At 44.7% G+C, this 16,482-nt stretch overlaps 1 protein-coding gene across 2 annotated transcripts in view; it reads right to left on the minus strand.

The window, feature by feature from the left end:
• The window catches only part of ZDHHC5 (zinc finger DHHC-type containing 5), a 71,792-nt gene extending 60,600 nt beyond the window's left edge, over nucleotides 1–11,192 (minus strand). For both annotated transcript variants that reach the window (XM_029575839.1, XM_029575837.1), the window contains exon 1: nucleotides 11,055–11,192. The gene's annotated coding sequence lies outside the window, so the exon portion shown is untranslated. The remainder of the gene's footprint in view (nucleotides 1–11,054) is intronic.
• Between the last annotated feature and the right edge of the window lie 5,290 nt (nucleotides 11,193–16,482).

The raw sequence follows: 16,482 nt of genomic DNA on the forward strand, positions 1-16,482 counted from the left end.
GTTTGCAATGCAAAGACACAATTTTCAGTATATGTTCCTGCCATTTCAATTCTCCTTAGTCCCATAAACCTTCACAGAAACAGTAGTTGGAATAATATCTATGCAGCTACTGCTGTTCTTTGGGCAGGGGCCTGATCAGTTCTTCTATCTTTAGTTTCGTCAGGTCTGCGAACCAAGGATATCTCAGTCAATCTGGGGCTACTAGGATTACCCAACCCTGGTGGTATGCTATCCTTCTCAGAATTTCCCCCATCATAGGCCATGGAGGGAAAACAAAGCAATGTCTTTCTAGGCAAGCTCTGGGCTAGCACATCAATTCCTTTGGAGCCCCATTCTCTCTTCCGGCTGAAGAGATGAGGAGAGATGTTGATAGAAGGGCTAGAAAGGAAAAGAGGGTCAGAGGAGCTAGGAGGGTGAGAGAAGCACTAGGAGATGGTTGTAAAAGGGGATACTGGCTGGGAGAACTCAAAGAAGGAATTCTGGCTGGGAGGAACTGTTAGTACTGGAGACTATCTCAAGAGGGACAGAGACAGGATGGAGATAGTCCAGAGAAGGGCAACCAATGTAGTGGGTGGTCTCCATCAAATGACTTAGGAGAGGTTGATGGACCTAAATATATCCTGGAGGAGAGGAGGTGCAGGGGAGATACGACACAGACCTTCAGATACCTGAAAGGTTTTAATGATGTACAATCAAACCTTTTCCGCTGGAAAGAAATCAGTAGAACTAGGGGTCACGAAATGAAACTCCAGGGAGGACAACTCAGAACCAACATCAGGAAATATTTCTTCACGGAAAGGGTGGTGGATGCCTGGAATGCCCTTCCGGAGGAGGTAGTGAAGGCAAACACAGTAAAAGATTTCAAAGGGGCATGGGATAAACATTGTGGATCCCTTAAGGCTAGAGAATGGGAATGAAGAAAAGAGTGCATGGGTGTAACTTGCAGGTGTGGTGGTTACTACCCTTAACCAGTAAGCCTTCAAACTGTTGACGCAACTCCATCATTACTTTCTCCTTCAAAGGTAGGGGAAAAAAGCGGAAAAGGGGAATTAGATCAGACAGCAACCAATAAGGACACTGAATTGCACAGTCTGGGAAAAGAAATAAGTATGGGGGGTAACTTGCTGCTGCTATCTGCTTCAAAGGGCAAGAGGTAACAGGGAACTGAACTAAAATGGCAACCAAAGGAGGCCCTGACTTTGACGGTCTGGGAAACTGATAACTATAGAGGTGACTTGTATAGTGCAGTAGATACTACCATAAGCTTGCTGGGCAGACTGGATGGATCATTTGGTCCTTTTCTGCCATCATTTCTATGTTTGGGAAAGACTGTAAGAGGAGCTGAGGGAGAGGAGTAGATGGCTGAAAGAGTTACAGAGAGAGCTGCGAGAAGGGGAAAGTAGCTGAGAGAAGGGGGAAAAAAGGATACATGCTGGGAGGACATGGGCTATGATAAGAACAGCAGGGGTGAGAGGTTAAGTGAAGGGAACCTAAAAGGAAGGTGTGGAGGGCTGGGAAAGGATCTGTGTGTATGGGGAGATAAACTAAAAGAAGGGTTGTGAAAAGAGAGAGGATCATGATGGAGGGAAGAGGCAAGAAGAGGAGAGATGGAAATGGCAGGAAAGGGTGAGACTAGGAGGAGGCGAGAGAAGATCATGAGCTGTGGAAAGAGAGATATAGGGAAGAAAAATAAAAAAAAAAATAAAGAAATGAAAGGAAGACCAGAAAATAAGGAGTAAGGCAGAGAGGAAACATAAAAAGCCACAAGCCAGCAGAGATAGAACAGATTAAAACTACAGAGATAAAAAACTAGAAAACTGTTTATTTGAAGTTTGGTGAAGATTTCTGTGCTAGTTGGGAAGAGGGTATCTGCCCTTTTCTTCCTGTCGTGCAGTCACCGGGGTAAGTAAGGTATTTTACTGGAAGTATGGGGAAGGGGGAGGAGGTTGTGATGGCATGCGATACCATAGGCTCAAAATCTCTCTAAAATAGGCAGCTCCAGTATTGAGAGGAGCCGTGGTGAAGACTCGAATTGAGGTATTTACTTATATCCCACACCCTACAAAGTTCGGGGCAGGTTACAATTGAACATATATATTAAAAACAGGAGTAGTAAAATAAAAACAAAATGAAACAAGACAAAGTTAAAACAGTACAAGACAACCATAAAAAAATAGCAAAATGATACCTAGAAGATGACAATGATGTGGTAAAGTAAAACATTAGTCCCCTTGTTACAAAACTAAATAAAACATTCCCTAATTATATCTTACAGGAGACAGCAGTTATCTCTGGGATTTTCAAGTCAAGGGCAGGAAACACCCCATGCAGCTGGGGCCCTGGAGTTGAAAAGGGCTAAGGTTCATGGCAATGCAGGCGGTGGAGGGTTTTATTTGCAGGCCTGGCACTGGCTCTGGCCTGGAATCTGCGAGTGCCGGGAGAAGTGCTGCAATGCCAGAAAAAAAAAAGCGTCAGAATAAAAATGTGCCTGGGGCTAGCACCGATATGGCTCTACGGGATTTATTGAGTTGAGGTATTAGAAGTCACGCAGGCAATAAAGGAATTGAAAGTGGGGAAGTCACCAGGGTTAGATGGATAGACGGGTAAATGTTATAAAAGTTTTTGCTGATCAACTAGCACCACTCCCGACTAAAACATTTAATTCTCTACCGGGGGACATGTCTCTAGCTCCACATACCAACGTTGCAGACATTGCCCTATTACCCAAATCGGGGAAAGATACTACCTTACGTGGATCATATCGCCCAATATCTCTGCTTAATTCATAAGGATCAATCTGGATTTATTCCTGGGCGTATGGCATCTGACAGTGTCAGGAAGGTTTTGGACTTAATTTGGTGGGTGTGTTATCGGTCTACTCCCTTTGTCCTAATAGCGGTAGATGCTGAAAAAGCCTTTGACAGAGTGCATTGGGCATTTTTATTCCGAGTTTTAGAAAAATTTGGTTTGGGCACCAAATTTATTCGGTGGATTAAACAATTATACACACTACCAGAAGTGAGCATTTAGATTCATGGTGGATACTCTGCACTTTTTTTTTTTTTTTTTTAGTGCAGAGGGGCACAAGGCAAGGTTGCCCTTTATCCCCACTACTCTCTGCTCTGGGGATGGAATCCTTTTTTACGAAGAATAGGGGCCAATATGGCTGTTACGGGATGTAACTTACAAAATGTCCACGTTTGCTGATGACTTTCTCTTCACCTTAAGTAATCCTGTGAATTCCTTGCACTCGTTGAAGGAATTGGAGTCCTACGCCCAGGTGTCTGGTTTTAAAATGAACATGGGCAATCAGTACTTATGTCTATTTGGTTGCCAGAGGCTGTGAGGCACATTTGCAAGCCTCTTTTCCATTTAAATGGACAAATACCTCTATTACATATTTAGAGGTCCAGCTGTGCAGGGAGAAAGCTGACCCTTTTTTCTCTGAATTAGAAACCCTTGATAGAGGGGGACTCATGATTGTCCCCTACCTTCTCAGCATGTTCCCCTTAGCATGACTTAATGCCACCCTTTCCTTCCCTCTTCTTCAGCCCGCTCCTCCTATCCCTCTCTCCTCACTGCTACCCGCTCTCCTTTAGGGCCCCTGCTTATGCCCTATTTAATTCTCAGGTTCATAGTGATACCCTTTTTGATGCCTTATTTCATGTAACGCCTATCACCACTATTTTGCGGTTCTATTTATATTAGATATTTGTCGACTTGCTACCTATTACCACTGTTTGCTGTTCTATTTATACTTATTTATATTTGTTTTATATTGTTATTTGTTATTTATATTTGCTGTTCTATTTATACTTGTTATCTATATTTGTTATTTGACGACTTGTTTTAATGTAACGCCATAACCGCGATTGTTCTGTTTCAATGGAAACAGACATGATTTGATATTTTCTTCAAGAATGTCGGTTAGGGTGTTTAGGGATCTAGACACATGGAACAGAAATAACTTGTCATGGATGGGGTGGATTACCTCTATTAAAATAAAATGTCCTACCCAGGTCCTTATATTGTTTTTCAGACTTTACTCAGAGTATTCCAAGGCATTTTTTAAATTGGTCCAAGCCCGGATTTTCAGTTTTATATAGAAAACTGAATTCCCGAGGGTAGTGAGACATGTCATATCAATCTAAAGCATTGGGAGGATGGGAGCTCAATATTAAAAAAAATATTATATTGCAGCCCAGGTAAAAGCAGTAGTAGCAGATTGGCATAAGATACAACACAGCAAACAATGGGCTATCATTGAACAAGCTCAAGCTAATAATGTGCCAATTATGGGTCAATTCTGGCTTCCTAAACAGTGTAAATATGGTCTTCTCCAATATCCCCATATTCGAAGCATACTTTACAATTATGGGATCGGTGGAAAGGTGCATTTTTGGGTTCTCATATTTTCTCAGCAGGGACGTCAATTTGTGCTAATTAAGATTTTCCACTAGAGCTAACTTCTAATGTATTTCAACCTTAGAACAGTTTAGGATTACAATGTATTGGTCAAATATGGGAAGCAGGTGGGATGTTGGGTTTTGATAAACTTAGTGACGTGTTTTCATTAGGCTGGGAAGATTATTTTGCTTACTTATACCATTATGTAAACTCCAGTCATCTGAAACCGCTTTAATGGGGAATAAAAGGGTTTGTTTTTTTCCCCCTCAGCCTGGCAGATATCTAAATTGTATACTTTACTGTTGGGCGATTTGAAAACTAAACCTATGAGGCATAGGAAACTGATCTTGGAGGTCCTCTGGAGGAGTTGGAGTGGGATATCTGCTTTAATTCTTTAATTCTAGTTGAGAATGGATATAAAACTCCTATACCATTGGTAATGGACTCCAATGAGACTTCCAAGGATATATTTATTTATTATTTTTATATACCGACATTCGATCTCAATCGAGATATCACACTGGTTTACATTCAGGTACTGTAGGTATTTCCCTATCCTCAGAGGGCTTACAATCTGAGTTTTGTACCTGAGGCAATGGAGGGTAAAGTGACTTGCCCAAGGTCACAAGGAGCGACAGCAGGACTCGAACCCTGGTCTCCTGGTTCATAGCCCAGTGCTCTAACCACTAGGCTATTCCTCCTCCCATATATATATCCAGCACTATCTGACAAGTTTTAGAGGGATTATGGGTCTTCATATTTTGTGGGGCTGTTAAAAAATATCTACATTTTGAGATAGAATAATGCAGTTGCTACATAAGAACATAAGAACATGCCATACTGGGTCAGACCAAGGGTCCATCAAGCCCAGCATCCTGTTTCCAACAGTGGCCAATCCAGGCCATAAGAACCTGGCAAGTACCCAAAAACTAAGTCTATTCCATGTAACCATTGCTAATGGCAGTGGCTATTCTCTAAGTGAACTTAATAGCAGGTAATGGACTTCTCCTCCAAGAACTTATCCAATCCTTTTTTAAACACAGCTATACTAACTGCACGAACCACATTCTCTGGCAACAAATTCCAGAGTTTAATTGTGCGTTGAGTAAAAAAGAACTTTCTCCGATTAGTTTTAAATGTGCCCTATGCTAACTTCATGGAGTGTCCCCTAGTCTTTCTACTATCCGAAATAGTAAATAACCAATTCACATCTACCCGTTCTAGACCTCTCATGATTTTAAACACCTCTATCATATCCCCCCTCAGTCGTCTCTTCTCGAAGCTGAAAAGTCCTAACCTCTTTAGTCTTTCCTCATAGGGGAGTTGTTCCATTCCCCTTATCATTTTGGTTGTCCTTCTCTGTACCTTCTCCATCGCAATTATAACTTTTTTGAGATGCGGCGACCAGAATTGTACACAGTATTCAAGGTGCGGTCTCACCATGGAGCGATACAGAGGCATTATGACATTTTCAGTTTTATTCACCATTCCTTTTCTAATAATTCCCAACATTCTGTTTGCTTTTTTGACTGCCGCAGTACACTGAACCGACGATTTCAATGTGTTATCCACTATGACACCTAGATCTCTTTCTTGGGTGGTAGCTCCTAATATGGAACCCAACATCGTGTAATTATAGCATGGGTTATTTTTCCCTATATGCATCACCTTGCACTTATCCACATTAAATTTCATCTGCCATTTGGATGCCCAATTTTCCAGTACTACAATGTACAAGTACTACAATGTACTGTGCCTAAAGATCCACGATTTTGTTTGTTATTGCTTCCTCCTCTGGATCTCAACAAATCTTCAAGTTGTAATAGCTGCAAGATTAGTAATTAATGCAAATTGGAAACAAGTGGACTGTCCAACCTTTTTTTCGGTTGAGGAAATTTTCTATTTACTATTTGGGTAAATTAATGGCAATCAGATTGGATAATTTGGACAAATTTTTATGAAAATCTGGCAACCATATGTTTCATGGCGACAGAAAAATGGTGCAGCAGGTGACGGATCTGGCTCTTTGAAGGACTCTTCTTTCTATTTTACATATTGTATATTTGAGTTTTTGGCTTGGTTAAGTGGGGGGGGGGGGGGAGGATAAATGTATTGATTTCATGGCTTATGTACTGACAAGCTCTTACTGTATTCACCATTTCTTGTATTGTCTGTGGACTCAATACAAATTTAAAGTGAGAAAAATAAATGTGGCCTGGGCTCAGAGAGTCCAGAACAGGAACGTGTTCCAAGCCTGTGAAGGAGGGGAATTGCAAATTGAAAGATGAGCTGAGCCTGCCGACGAAGGGGCGGGAATCCATGAAGAGATGGGTGCAGAGGAGGGGTGAGAGGAACCAGTTAAGAATAGAGGTCAGATCAGCGGAAAACGGGGAGCAGAGCTGAGGGAATTAAACCCCTCCCCCAAATTTAAATTCAAAGGTTGGCCATGCAGAAGCGGGCAAATTAAAAGTATACAGGAGTAAGGAGGGAAGGGGAAGAAGGTATTAGGAGAAAAGAAAAGGAAGGTTAAGAGTGTGTGGTGGTGACAGGAGAGGGTGGGGGAAGAGACTGATGTGGATGGGTTGGGGGTGGGGGGAATGGAGCTGGGATTGGGGAGAAGAATGAATTGTGAGACTAAGTGCTTCCCAGGCTTTTGTTTTGACCACATGAGTCTTTCCCATGTCCACTTTACCTTATCTCTGGACATTTAAATACAGGCTGGACAGTCATTCACAATCCACAGTGTTTGGTTTTTTCATTTTTGCTGGGGGCTTTATAATTTGTGTTGTGTTCAGCACCCCCAATCATTTCCAAAAGTCAACTCCTATGCTTCTAGGTTGGTTACAACAGAACATACATAATCTTAAAACAGACAAAATAAACTAAAATAATAAATACAAAATAAAATCAATCCATGTACATTGCTGAGAAATTACCAGGAAAAATAAAATAAAAACTGAAAAAGAAGGTTCCTAAAGATATTAGAGAAAACCTCAGCTACTAATCTGCAGCCACAAAGCACTATTGAGAGCCTCAGAGCAGACATCCCAAATCCAATAGCAGACTCTACTGCAACCTAGGACAGTTTTGGAGAAGTCAATATGCTGGAGATCATGGTGGCCAAATTTAGCCAAAGATCTTGCGATGTTGACTCTTGTCTGGCTTCTCAGAAATTCAAATGACACAATGCTACAGGGTTGAGAAACAATCATCAACTCTTCAAACTCTGGACAGTTTCCTGCCAGTCTCAAATCAACCACACTCGATCCAACCTAAAAAAAAAGCCTCTCTAGATCCTATGCTATGAGAAGGACTTCAGGCTAATTTCTAACCTACCATTCTTGGCCAGACAACCAAATACCTGCCACCATCTAAGCTCATGAACTCTCTCGAATCTGCTGCCATCCTAAACCCCACTCAGTCTGGGTTCCAAAAGGTTTCAGCGCCAAAACAGTCTTGACCATAATATGCGATCTTCACTTACTGTTAGATGGAGGTGGATCCAGACTCCTGACCTAGCCTCTGCATTTGATCTCAGACCATGGATTATTACAACATGGGGATCAAAAGTACCATGGCAAAACTAGGTTACCTCCTTCCTTATGGGCAAATCCCAAACTGTCAGTATTTATTTATTTATACAAACTTCTATTCCACTAATCTAGAAATCTCAGCAAAGTACAAAATACAACTGGACAAACAATTACATAATGCTGAACAGCAATAGTAAATAAGGAGCAAAAGCTACCAGAAACCTAAAAAGGTAGGAGGCGGAAGGCGTCACATCAGTCAGAGAAGGTTAGGGTAAACAGATAAGATTTTAGCAGCCTTCTAAAATGAAGCAGATCCTTTTCTGCTCTGATTTCCAGTGTGAGATTATTTCGTAGTGCTAGGCCCTCGATAAAAAAAATGCACTTGCGAGACTCAGATAGCTGTGCTAGTTAAAGGAAGGGGATTTCTAGTAAATGCTGGGAGGAAGAGCATAGGCTACTGGTTGGCTTGTATATCGGAAGATAAGCAAGGTGGGGCTAACCCATGAAGGGCCTTAAAGATCCAGGTGAGAGTTTTGAATTGTGCTCACCATATGATGTGCAGCCACTACAACTCAGCAAGGACCAGAGAAATGTGACTATGTAGAGAGGCACCAGATATTAGACTAGCCACAGAGTTTGGGATGAAGATGAGGACTAAACGGTATGAAAATCAGAACAGAAAAGTGTCTTCAAAGGGCAGAATAAGAGAAACTTGTAATAAGAGGATTGAATCAGGGACACAATACGAGGCCATAGAAACAAGGCGCAATCGATGAGAAACCTCCCCCCCAGTATAAATGCATAGTCCTTTAAACCCTGAATGGTGTAATGCAGAGTGCTCCAAGGCTTTTCCTTCTCCTCAATACTATAACAACTTCATTTAGCTGATAGGGGCAATAAGACATCTTGGCCTTAATTACTACATCTACACCAATAACAGACAGATCTTAATACTGCTGAAAGACTTTAGGAACTTCATCTATTAAACCAATGCTTTTCTGCTTTTAATAAACGGATATGAGAAAGTGGGTTAAAAAACTTAACCCAAACAAGACAGATACCCATGCATGGAGAATAGCAAATTGCCTGCTTTCAACCCACCACCAGCAGTATCTTATCAAGGGTTTGGGAGTCATTCACAACTCTCTATTTTCGATGGAGGCCCAGATAGGTACCATTGTTAGAAAAGCATTCCTGAACTTGCACCCAGTGAACAACTGTATCTCTATCCATTTCAAAACAAGCTCAGAACCATTATGCAAGCAATGATATTGTCCCACCTGTACTACTGGGCCATCATGGATTTGGAAATCCCAAAGAAAATCTTATCCAGACTCAAGGTGGTATGAAACGCTGGAACCAAACAGGGAATTGGAGATGAGAAGGTTTCATCAGCCTTCATCTCCCAGAACTGGCTGCCATTAAGCTTATTCAGGTCATAAATCTACGAACGTACACCTCTGTTGCTATTTAATGAATAAACTATATAAACAGAGAACTCAGCAAAATTATAATGCCCATAAGTAAATATATCACAATTTTTTATTGAAAACTAAATTTAACATATTATATTAGAACCATGTCAACACTGGTTGGTGATGGTGCATATATATATATATGTTTTATGTATTGATTTTTAGAGATAATGAGGGACACATGGTATGAATGTAATGGTATGCGTGATTATTTAGTAAGTATGCGTCGTTGATGGTTTTAATTTTGTGATGTCTTTAGCACATGTTGGTTCTAATATAATATGTTAAATTTAGTTTTCAATAAAAAAATTGTGATATATTTACTTATGGGCATTATAATTTTGCCGAGTTCTCTGTTTATATAGTTTATGCCATTAAGCTTACACATAATTTTCAATGCCCTTCCCGTTGAGCAGTTTGGTACACTTCAGCAAGAATGACAAGGTTTAGCTGTTCTAAAAGGATCCACCACCCAAAGAAATGAGACTGGTAAAAACAAGACATCGTTCACAGTACAATACCCTCTACTCTGGAACTTGATTCCAGTAGAACTGAGGCAGAATATGAACTATCAAGCCTTCCATAAAGGCCTAAAAACCTCTTCACTATAATTCACAGACACAGCTTACCAGGAAAGACAATCACAAATCTACCTACAGTAGTCATAAGAAATATTAACAAGTTTACATAGGCTGTAACCCTACAATCTAATACTAAAATAATCTCTAAGCTCTCCTGAAGCACCACTGTTTGCAAAGAATTATAAATTTCAGCCATGCACAATTTATAACGAACCAACTTCACAAATCTTCATTAGCTTGTAAGACTTCTGGGGACCTCAATACCTAAAGGTAACTCGTCTGGGGCTACCAATGAAAAGGTGTGAGCTAAACGAAAAAATAAACAATTATGCAAAAGCATCCAGAAAACGTATTCTCCTTATTCTGGTTGTGCACAGTATATATAGCAAGTAGGAGTTACTCTATAGGACGCACTATACAGAAGAGACTTAGTATACGAGATCGAATATACACTGGGTGAGGAGGAGCATGCATCAGCCTGGGCACCCACGAAGGTGCGGGGGGCAGTGCTTGTGGTGGGGGGAGATCGTGGGGTAGTTTAGCTTGGACACCTAGAGGAAAAGGGAATATATAGTAGATCAGCCTGGGGAGGAAAGGGACTAAGATGAGAGGGGCGAGTTATAGCAACCTAGAGTGGGGAAGGAGAAAGCCCAGTATATCAGCCTGGGAGGCCTGTGTCTACCGACCCGAACCGGGGGGAGAGTGAAACACATCAGTCTGTGGGGGGGGAAGGGTTGAATAGTCTGGAAAGGCAGGGGGTGGGGGCGCCGTAGTATATCATGCGTGGGCAGGGAGTAGGGGGGGGGGGATTCACCTGGTCGCGCGCAAGCACCGGGAGGTGAGAGGATACGGTAACCGGGAAGTGCACAACTCGGTACCCCCAGCTCCTCTTGGGCCCTGGAACAGCAGGCAGCGGCACCCTCCTGCCATCCAATGCCTGAGGCCGGGGGAAGGCAGCGCTCTCCTAGGCCCGGAGACGGAGGTCCGTCCCCGGCTCCGAGCTCCGCTCGCGCAAACAGAGCCAGGGAATAAAGCCGCAGCCTCGGCAGTTTCCTCACCTCCGTCGCAGCCCTCTGGGCCCCTCTCCCGCAGTGTCACAGGCTCGGGCAGGCGCTCGCTCTCTCCTACTCGCCCCACGGCCTCGCTGACTGCTGATTGGCTGCCGAGAACGCCGCGCGCGCGGCCATACCTTTTACTCTTACCCTCTTAGTCCCTGGCGCGCGCGCTCTCTCTAAGCCCGGCCGCCGCACCGAGAACGTGTACGGCGACTCGTACTCGGACGCCTTTCCTGATTGGCCGTAAATAAAAGCATTTCCGTCTCGCGTCCTTCCGTTTGGTAACAGGAGGAGGAGGGTTGGTTTTTTTTTTTTTTCAGTCTCACTAGCTCGCGCCTTTTTTTTCCGCTTCCTGTTAAAGGGAAGGATGTACGCCCAACCTAGTTACCGACACAAAAAAAAAGAGGATGACATGATAATGTTATTATGCGCTCTTTGACTTGCTCTTTCTAATTGGTTCTTACAGTTCCGGATCTCTTCCCATTGGCTGTTTCAGTCTATTTTCTGGGGGGGTGGGGGGGAGGACACTTCGCAATCTCATGGGTAAAACATGTCATTCAACTGTTGCACCGCCCACACACTCCCCCCCCACCCCACCATTTCTGTTGGCTCCACTCTAACTCAATCTTTATACTACTAGTGCGTTCATCTTCTGATTGAAAGTTTCTGTTGTCATTCAAACAGCCAGGATTATTAAAGATGGTAACGAGCCTAAGAGATCCCAACTCGAAGTTTTGGCGGAATTGGGGGGAGAGAGGGAAGAATATAAACTCCGCCACTCCCACCATTATTTTTTTTTTATCCTAATGCAGCCAGTGTCTGTACAGGCAATGAGCCTCCAACCTTCATAGTAGTGGTACCATGTACGTCGGGGGATGCTATTGCCAACATCGGAAAACTTGACAGAGTTGTTCTAGTCGCTCATTGAAAAGAGTCTGAAGTCAGGAATAAACTGTCATAGCTTTGATCCAATTGTTTTCCTTTACATAGGTATACTGACTTAATACGAGCAGTGTGTCTACCCCCACTCTCGAGCCCTGTTCATCCAATTTCATTCAAATTTGTGCCAGATTGTAGAGCACCTTTTCTTTTCTTTCCCTATAGGGAACTGTTCAGGGAAATTGTTTAAATTATAGGGAGAGCAGAGAACACTATGCTATCACTGACCAGATCTGGACAAGAGCATCAATCCCTTGGGAGTGCTGATCTTGTCTGTGACTGAAGAATCGTGGGACCTTCGCATTGTGAGATGTAACTAGTAGGTCGATGGATGGGAGGCCCCAGTGATCTACTAGAAGCTGGAAGGCTCTGGTTGACAGCGTCCATTCCCCTGGATCCAGACTCTCCCTGCTGAGAAAGTCTGCTCTGAGGTTGGCCTCCCACATCATGGGAAAAGATGAGATCCCTGTAGGTTTAACTTCGCCCATTCCATAAAAGGGTCTCTCTCCAGAGACACTTGATAGCTTTTGTTCCTCCCTGGCGGTTGATGTAGACTACCACTGTTGCATTGTCCAAAATCACGCGGACTGCCTGTCCCTGGAGCCTGTAGCTGAATTGCAGACATGCTAATCTGACCATTCGTGCTTCAAGGCGGTTTATGTTTCAGCGAGCCTCTTCCTCGGTCCATTGCCCCTGGGTTGTCAATTCCTGACAGTGAGCTCCCCACCCTAGAAGACTCACGTCCATCGTGAGGACGATCCAGTTCAGTAGAGTCAGGCTTACACCCTTGCTTAGGTGAACTTCCTGTAACCACCACTGAAACTAGGAACATACATCCATCTGAGGTGTAGGCGAATTGAGTAGTCTTGAGAAAGTGAGTTCCAATGTGACAGCAGGGAGCGTTGGAGTGGCCTCATGTGTGCCCTTGCCCATGGTACTACTTCCAGGGTTGATGCCATCAGGCCGAGGACCTGGAGATAGCTCCACACCCTGGGGCGCATTGTGTTTGTCAATCGATTCACTTGGTGCCTCAGGTTTCTGTATCCTGAAAGGAGGGAGGAAAACATTGTCCTGCTTGGTGTCGAACCGGACTCCCAGGTACTCTAAGGACTGGGAGGCTTGAGGCTACTCTTGTCCATGTTCACGACCCAACCGAGTTCCTGTAGGAAGGACCTGACCCTGTTGGTTGCCTAGAGGCTCTCTTCCAAGAACTTTACCCGGATCAGCCAGTCATCTAAGTAAGAGTGCACCAGGATCCCTTTCCTCAGTGCCGCTGCCACAAACATCATGATTTTGGAGAACGTTCTGGGGGCGGTTGCCAAGCCAAAGGGCAACGCCCAGAACTGATAATAGCGGCCCAGTACTGAAAAGCACAGGAAATGCTGGTGGTCTTGACAGATTGTAATATGAAGGTAGACTTCCGAGAGGTCCAGGGAGGTTAAGAATTCTCCTGGCTGTGTGGCCATTATGACAGAGCGAAGAGTTTCCATGCGGAAGTGAATTATCTGCAGATGACAATTGATGCTCTTGAAATCCAGGATGAGTCGGAATGACCCCTCATTCTTGGGTATGATAAAATAGATGGAATAACACCTTGTATTTACTTGGGGTGTAGATACCGGGGTTATGACCCTCAGACTGAAGAGCCTTATCAACATGGATTCCACTGCCAGTTTTTTGTGCTGGGAGTGGCAAAGTGACATCATGAACATGTCCCGAGGGATGCTGCGAAATTCCAGCGTGTATCCTTCTCGTATGATGTCCAGTACCCCATTTGTCCGACGTGATCTCGACCCACCGCTGATAGAAGAGGGATAGTCGCCCCCCTATCTCCTCATCCCATGGATGGGTCGGCCAAAGTTCATTGGGAGTTCGGGTCGAACCTGAGCCTGAATCCGTTCCTCTTTTCGGTTGTCGGTTCGGAAAGGACTGAGATCTTCCTGAGGGCCAAGATGTTTGAAATGATGAGTTTTTGTAGGGCCAGAAGCGTTGGGAGCCCCTGGCTCAACCCCTCATGGGCATGCCTGGAACTCCCAGAGTCTTCAGGGTCTGGGAAACCAGGGCCGGTAATCTCCATGGAAAAGCCTAAGCATGGTCCAATATGGCTCCAGGCTTGGAGGGATTTCCCCATCCTCCAATGAGTCTGCATCCCCTTTATCGTCTGTGGTGTCTGGGTCTCTGTCAGGGTGAGGCGAGGCATGTCCTGAAGCATACTGGTAGGGCGAGGCCTTCCCAGCTGAGGGGCAGTAGCCGACCTCACCTGAACAAAGGCTTGTAGGCCCTGAAAGAATTCCAACCAAGAGAAGGCCACTGGGCCCATATTTAGCCCAGGAAGAACTGGGGTAGGTGATGCTGAACTGCCTTCTCCTGGGGAGGACACAGCCCCGGCATTGCTCAGGTCCAGGGTGCTACCAGATAAGGTCGTGGCTGACCAGTCCTCCGACTGGGAGGGACTGGACTTGGAAAAGTTCTGAGAGTCCAGCCCTCCCTAGGCTTCCTCACAATGCTGACACAGGAAGGATTCCAGGTCGGACTGAGCAGCCCTGATATAGCAGGAAGCACAAAGGGAGTGTCGCTTGAGCTTCTTTGCTGCCGGGGCCATAATACACTCTAGCCTGTGCACTCAGCTGGATAGTGCCTCTCGAGCACACACAGACCTGTCTTGGCGCGTGTAAATCTAAGCAGCCGGTAGTGTGGTTGTGCTCGTAGTTATGCGCACAGGTGTGCGCATGTTAGGCGCACAAAGGGCCAGCCCACACTGACGGACAATGGGGGAAAATGGTGCCGCAGCAAACAGCACGCAAGATGGCGCCACCGCAGCCCGCCACGTAGAGTGCCCATCAAGCCTGAAGCAGGACCTAGCCAATCAGGGGGCCGCTCAACCCGCTCGGAAACCCCCTTCCCTAGCCCTAACGGGATCGGGTATGACGTCAGTATGGCACGCAGAGAGAGGAGACTGGGGGAAAGACTTACTGAAGTCCTTCCACGTCTCTGAATAGGATGAGTTCTTCTCTACTTACCTGCGCTCAGCACTTACCAGCTGAGTACACAGGCAGTCTCCGGCTGCAGGGAGAGAGGGCTTAGGCCATCACCGCTGCGTTCGGCTTCCTGCACCCACTGCCTTTCAGTTGCTTCAGCAGCAAAGTCCACGCCAAGAACTGGCTACCAGACTAAGGCACACCCTCTGAGGGATATTGGAAATCGCCTCAGGAATTCTCAGCTGGGGGAAGGACCCTTAGGTATCACTGCAGGAGAGTGGGGCTCGATCTTTCTTCCAATTTAGAGATAAGATTTTGAATTTCTTCTTCCAACTAGTGCTGCAATCCCGCTAAACACCGCTGCTGGTGCGGCGATAGCACGTCCACATCTGCTAGGAGACGGAGAGATACTAAATGGCTGAGGTCACTGCAGGGGTATATCTAGGGTGATGTCAGCTTTGAAACCCGACTCCATCTCCATCTGGTAACAAGGGAGCACATAACCCACTGGTCCTGAGTCTATCTGGGTACACGCTAGGAAAACCACAATTTCAAGTCATACTACTGGGAGTGGCTAATTAGGCATTTTCAGAAACCTTATATGATACCTTTGCCTCAGGAAATGAAAATTAGAATGAAGAGGGGTTTTCAATGATTGCTTTAATTTCCACCTTAATGATTTGCAAATAATTTTGCTACTTCTCCAGGGTGGGTGGTAATATTCTCATAGCATTGGTATAGTCAAGAAACTAGAAAATAAGCCAATAAATAAATACAATTCACTCATATGAACTGTTTTCAGTGACAGCATCAACTGGATAATCAATCTACTGCCACACTTCCAATTTATAATCCTGAGCTCAAATTCCCTTCCATGCAATGGATAATCCAGGCACAATACAAATTATCCAACCTTTAATAATGTACAACACGTCTGTCCAATGATGAGAGCAGAGCAGGAGAGAAGGTTCCATAATTTGCTTCTCTGCTAAAGCCTAATCAGAGTTACCACATTCTCCATCACCTTCCTGAATGTAGGGAGATGCTGGGGGATGTGGTTGAACCCTTGAATATTTCTGATTATTTTTTTCTACTGCTGTTTCAAGCCTTCTTCTGAGGGTTTATACTGCGTTTTCATCCATTTCCCCTTCCGTCACCTTCGTTCTTCTACACTCGAAGCGCAGCAGCCCTCCTCTTTCCTTTCTCTCCTACCCCAAATACATTTAAGCACCCATTTAAAGTCTCTGCCTTAGAACAGGGAACCTCCCCTTTAACAGCCTCCAGCTTATTTACTCACAGGCCGATACAGTAAAGTCGTGAGAAAAATGGGCACTCGGTGTTCAGCGCCCGCTTTCCTAACGCGTGCCCGGCCACCTCTCCTGGGCACAGGATGCAATATTTAAATGAGGGGGTGGCACCAAAAGCAGGCACTGGGAACCACTGCGCGCCCCTAGCACCTCGTTGGCAGCGGGCGCCCAGGAGAGGTGGCTGTCAGCGGATTAGGAAAACGGATG

This window comes from Rhinatrema bivittatum, chromosome 13 (assembly GCF_901001135.1).
Source record: "Rhinatrema bivittatum chromosome 13, aRhiBiv1.1, whole genome shotgun sequence".
NCBI classification, from domain to species: domain Eukaryota; kingdom Metazoa; phylum Chordata; class Amphibia; order Gymnophiona; family Rhinatrematidae; genus Rhinatrema; species Rhinatrema bivittatum.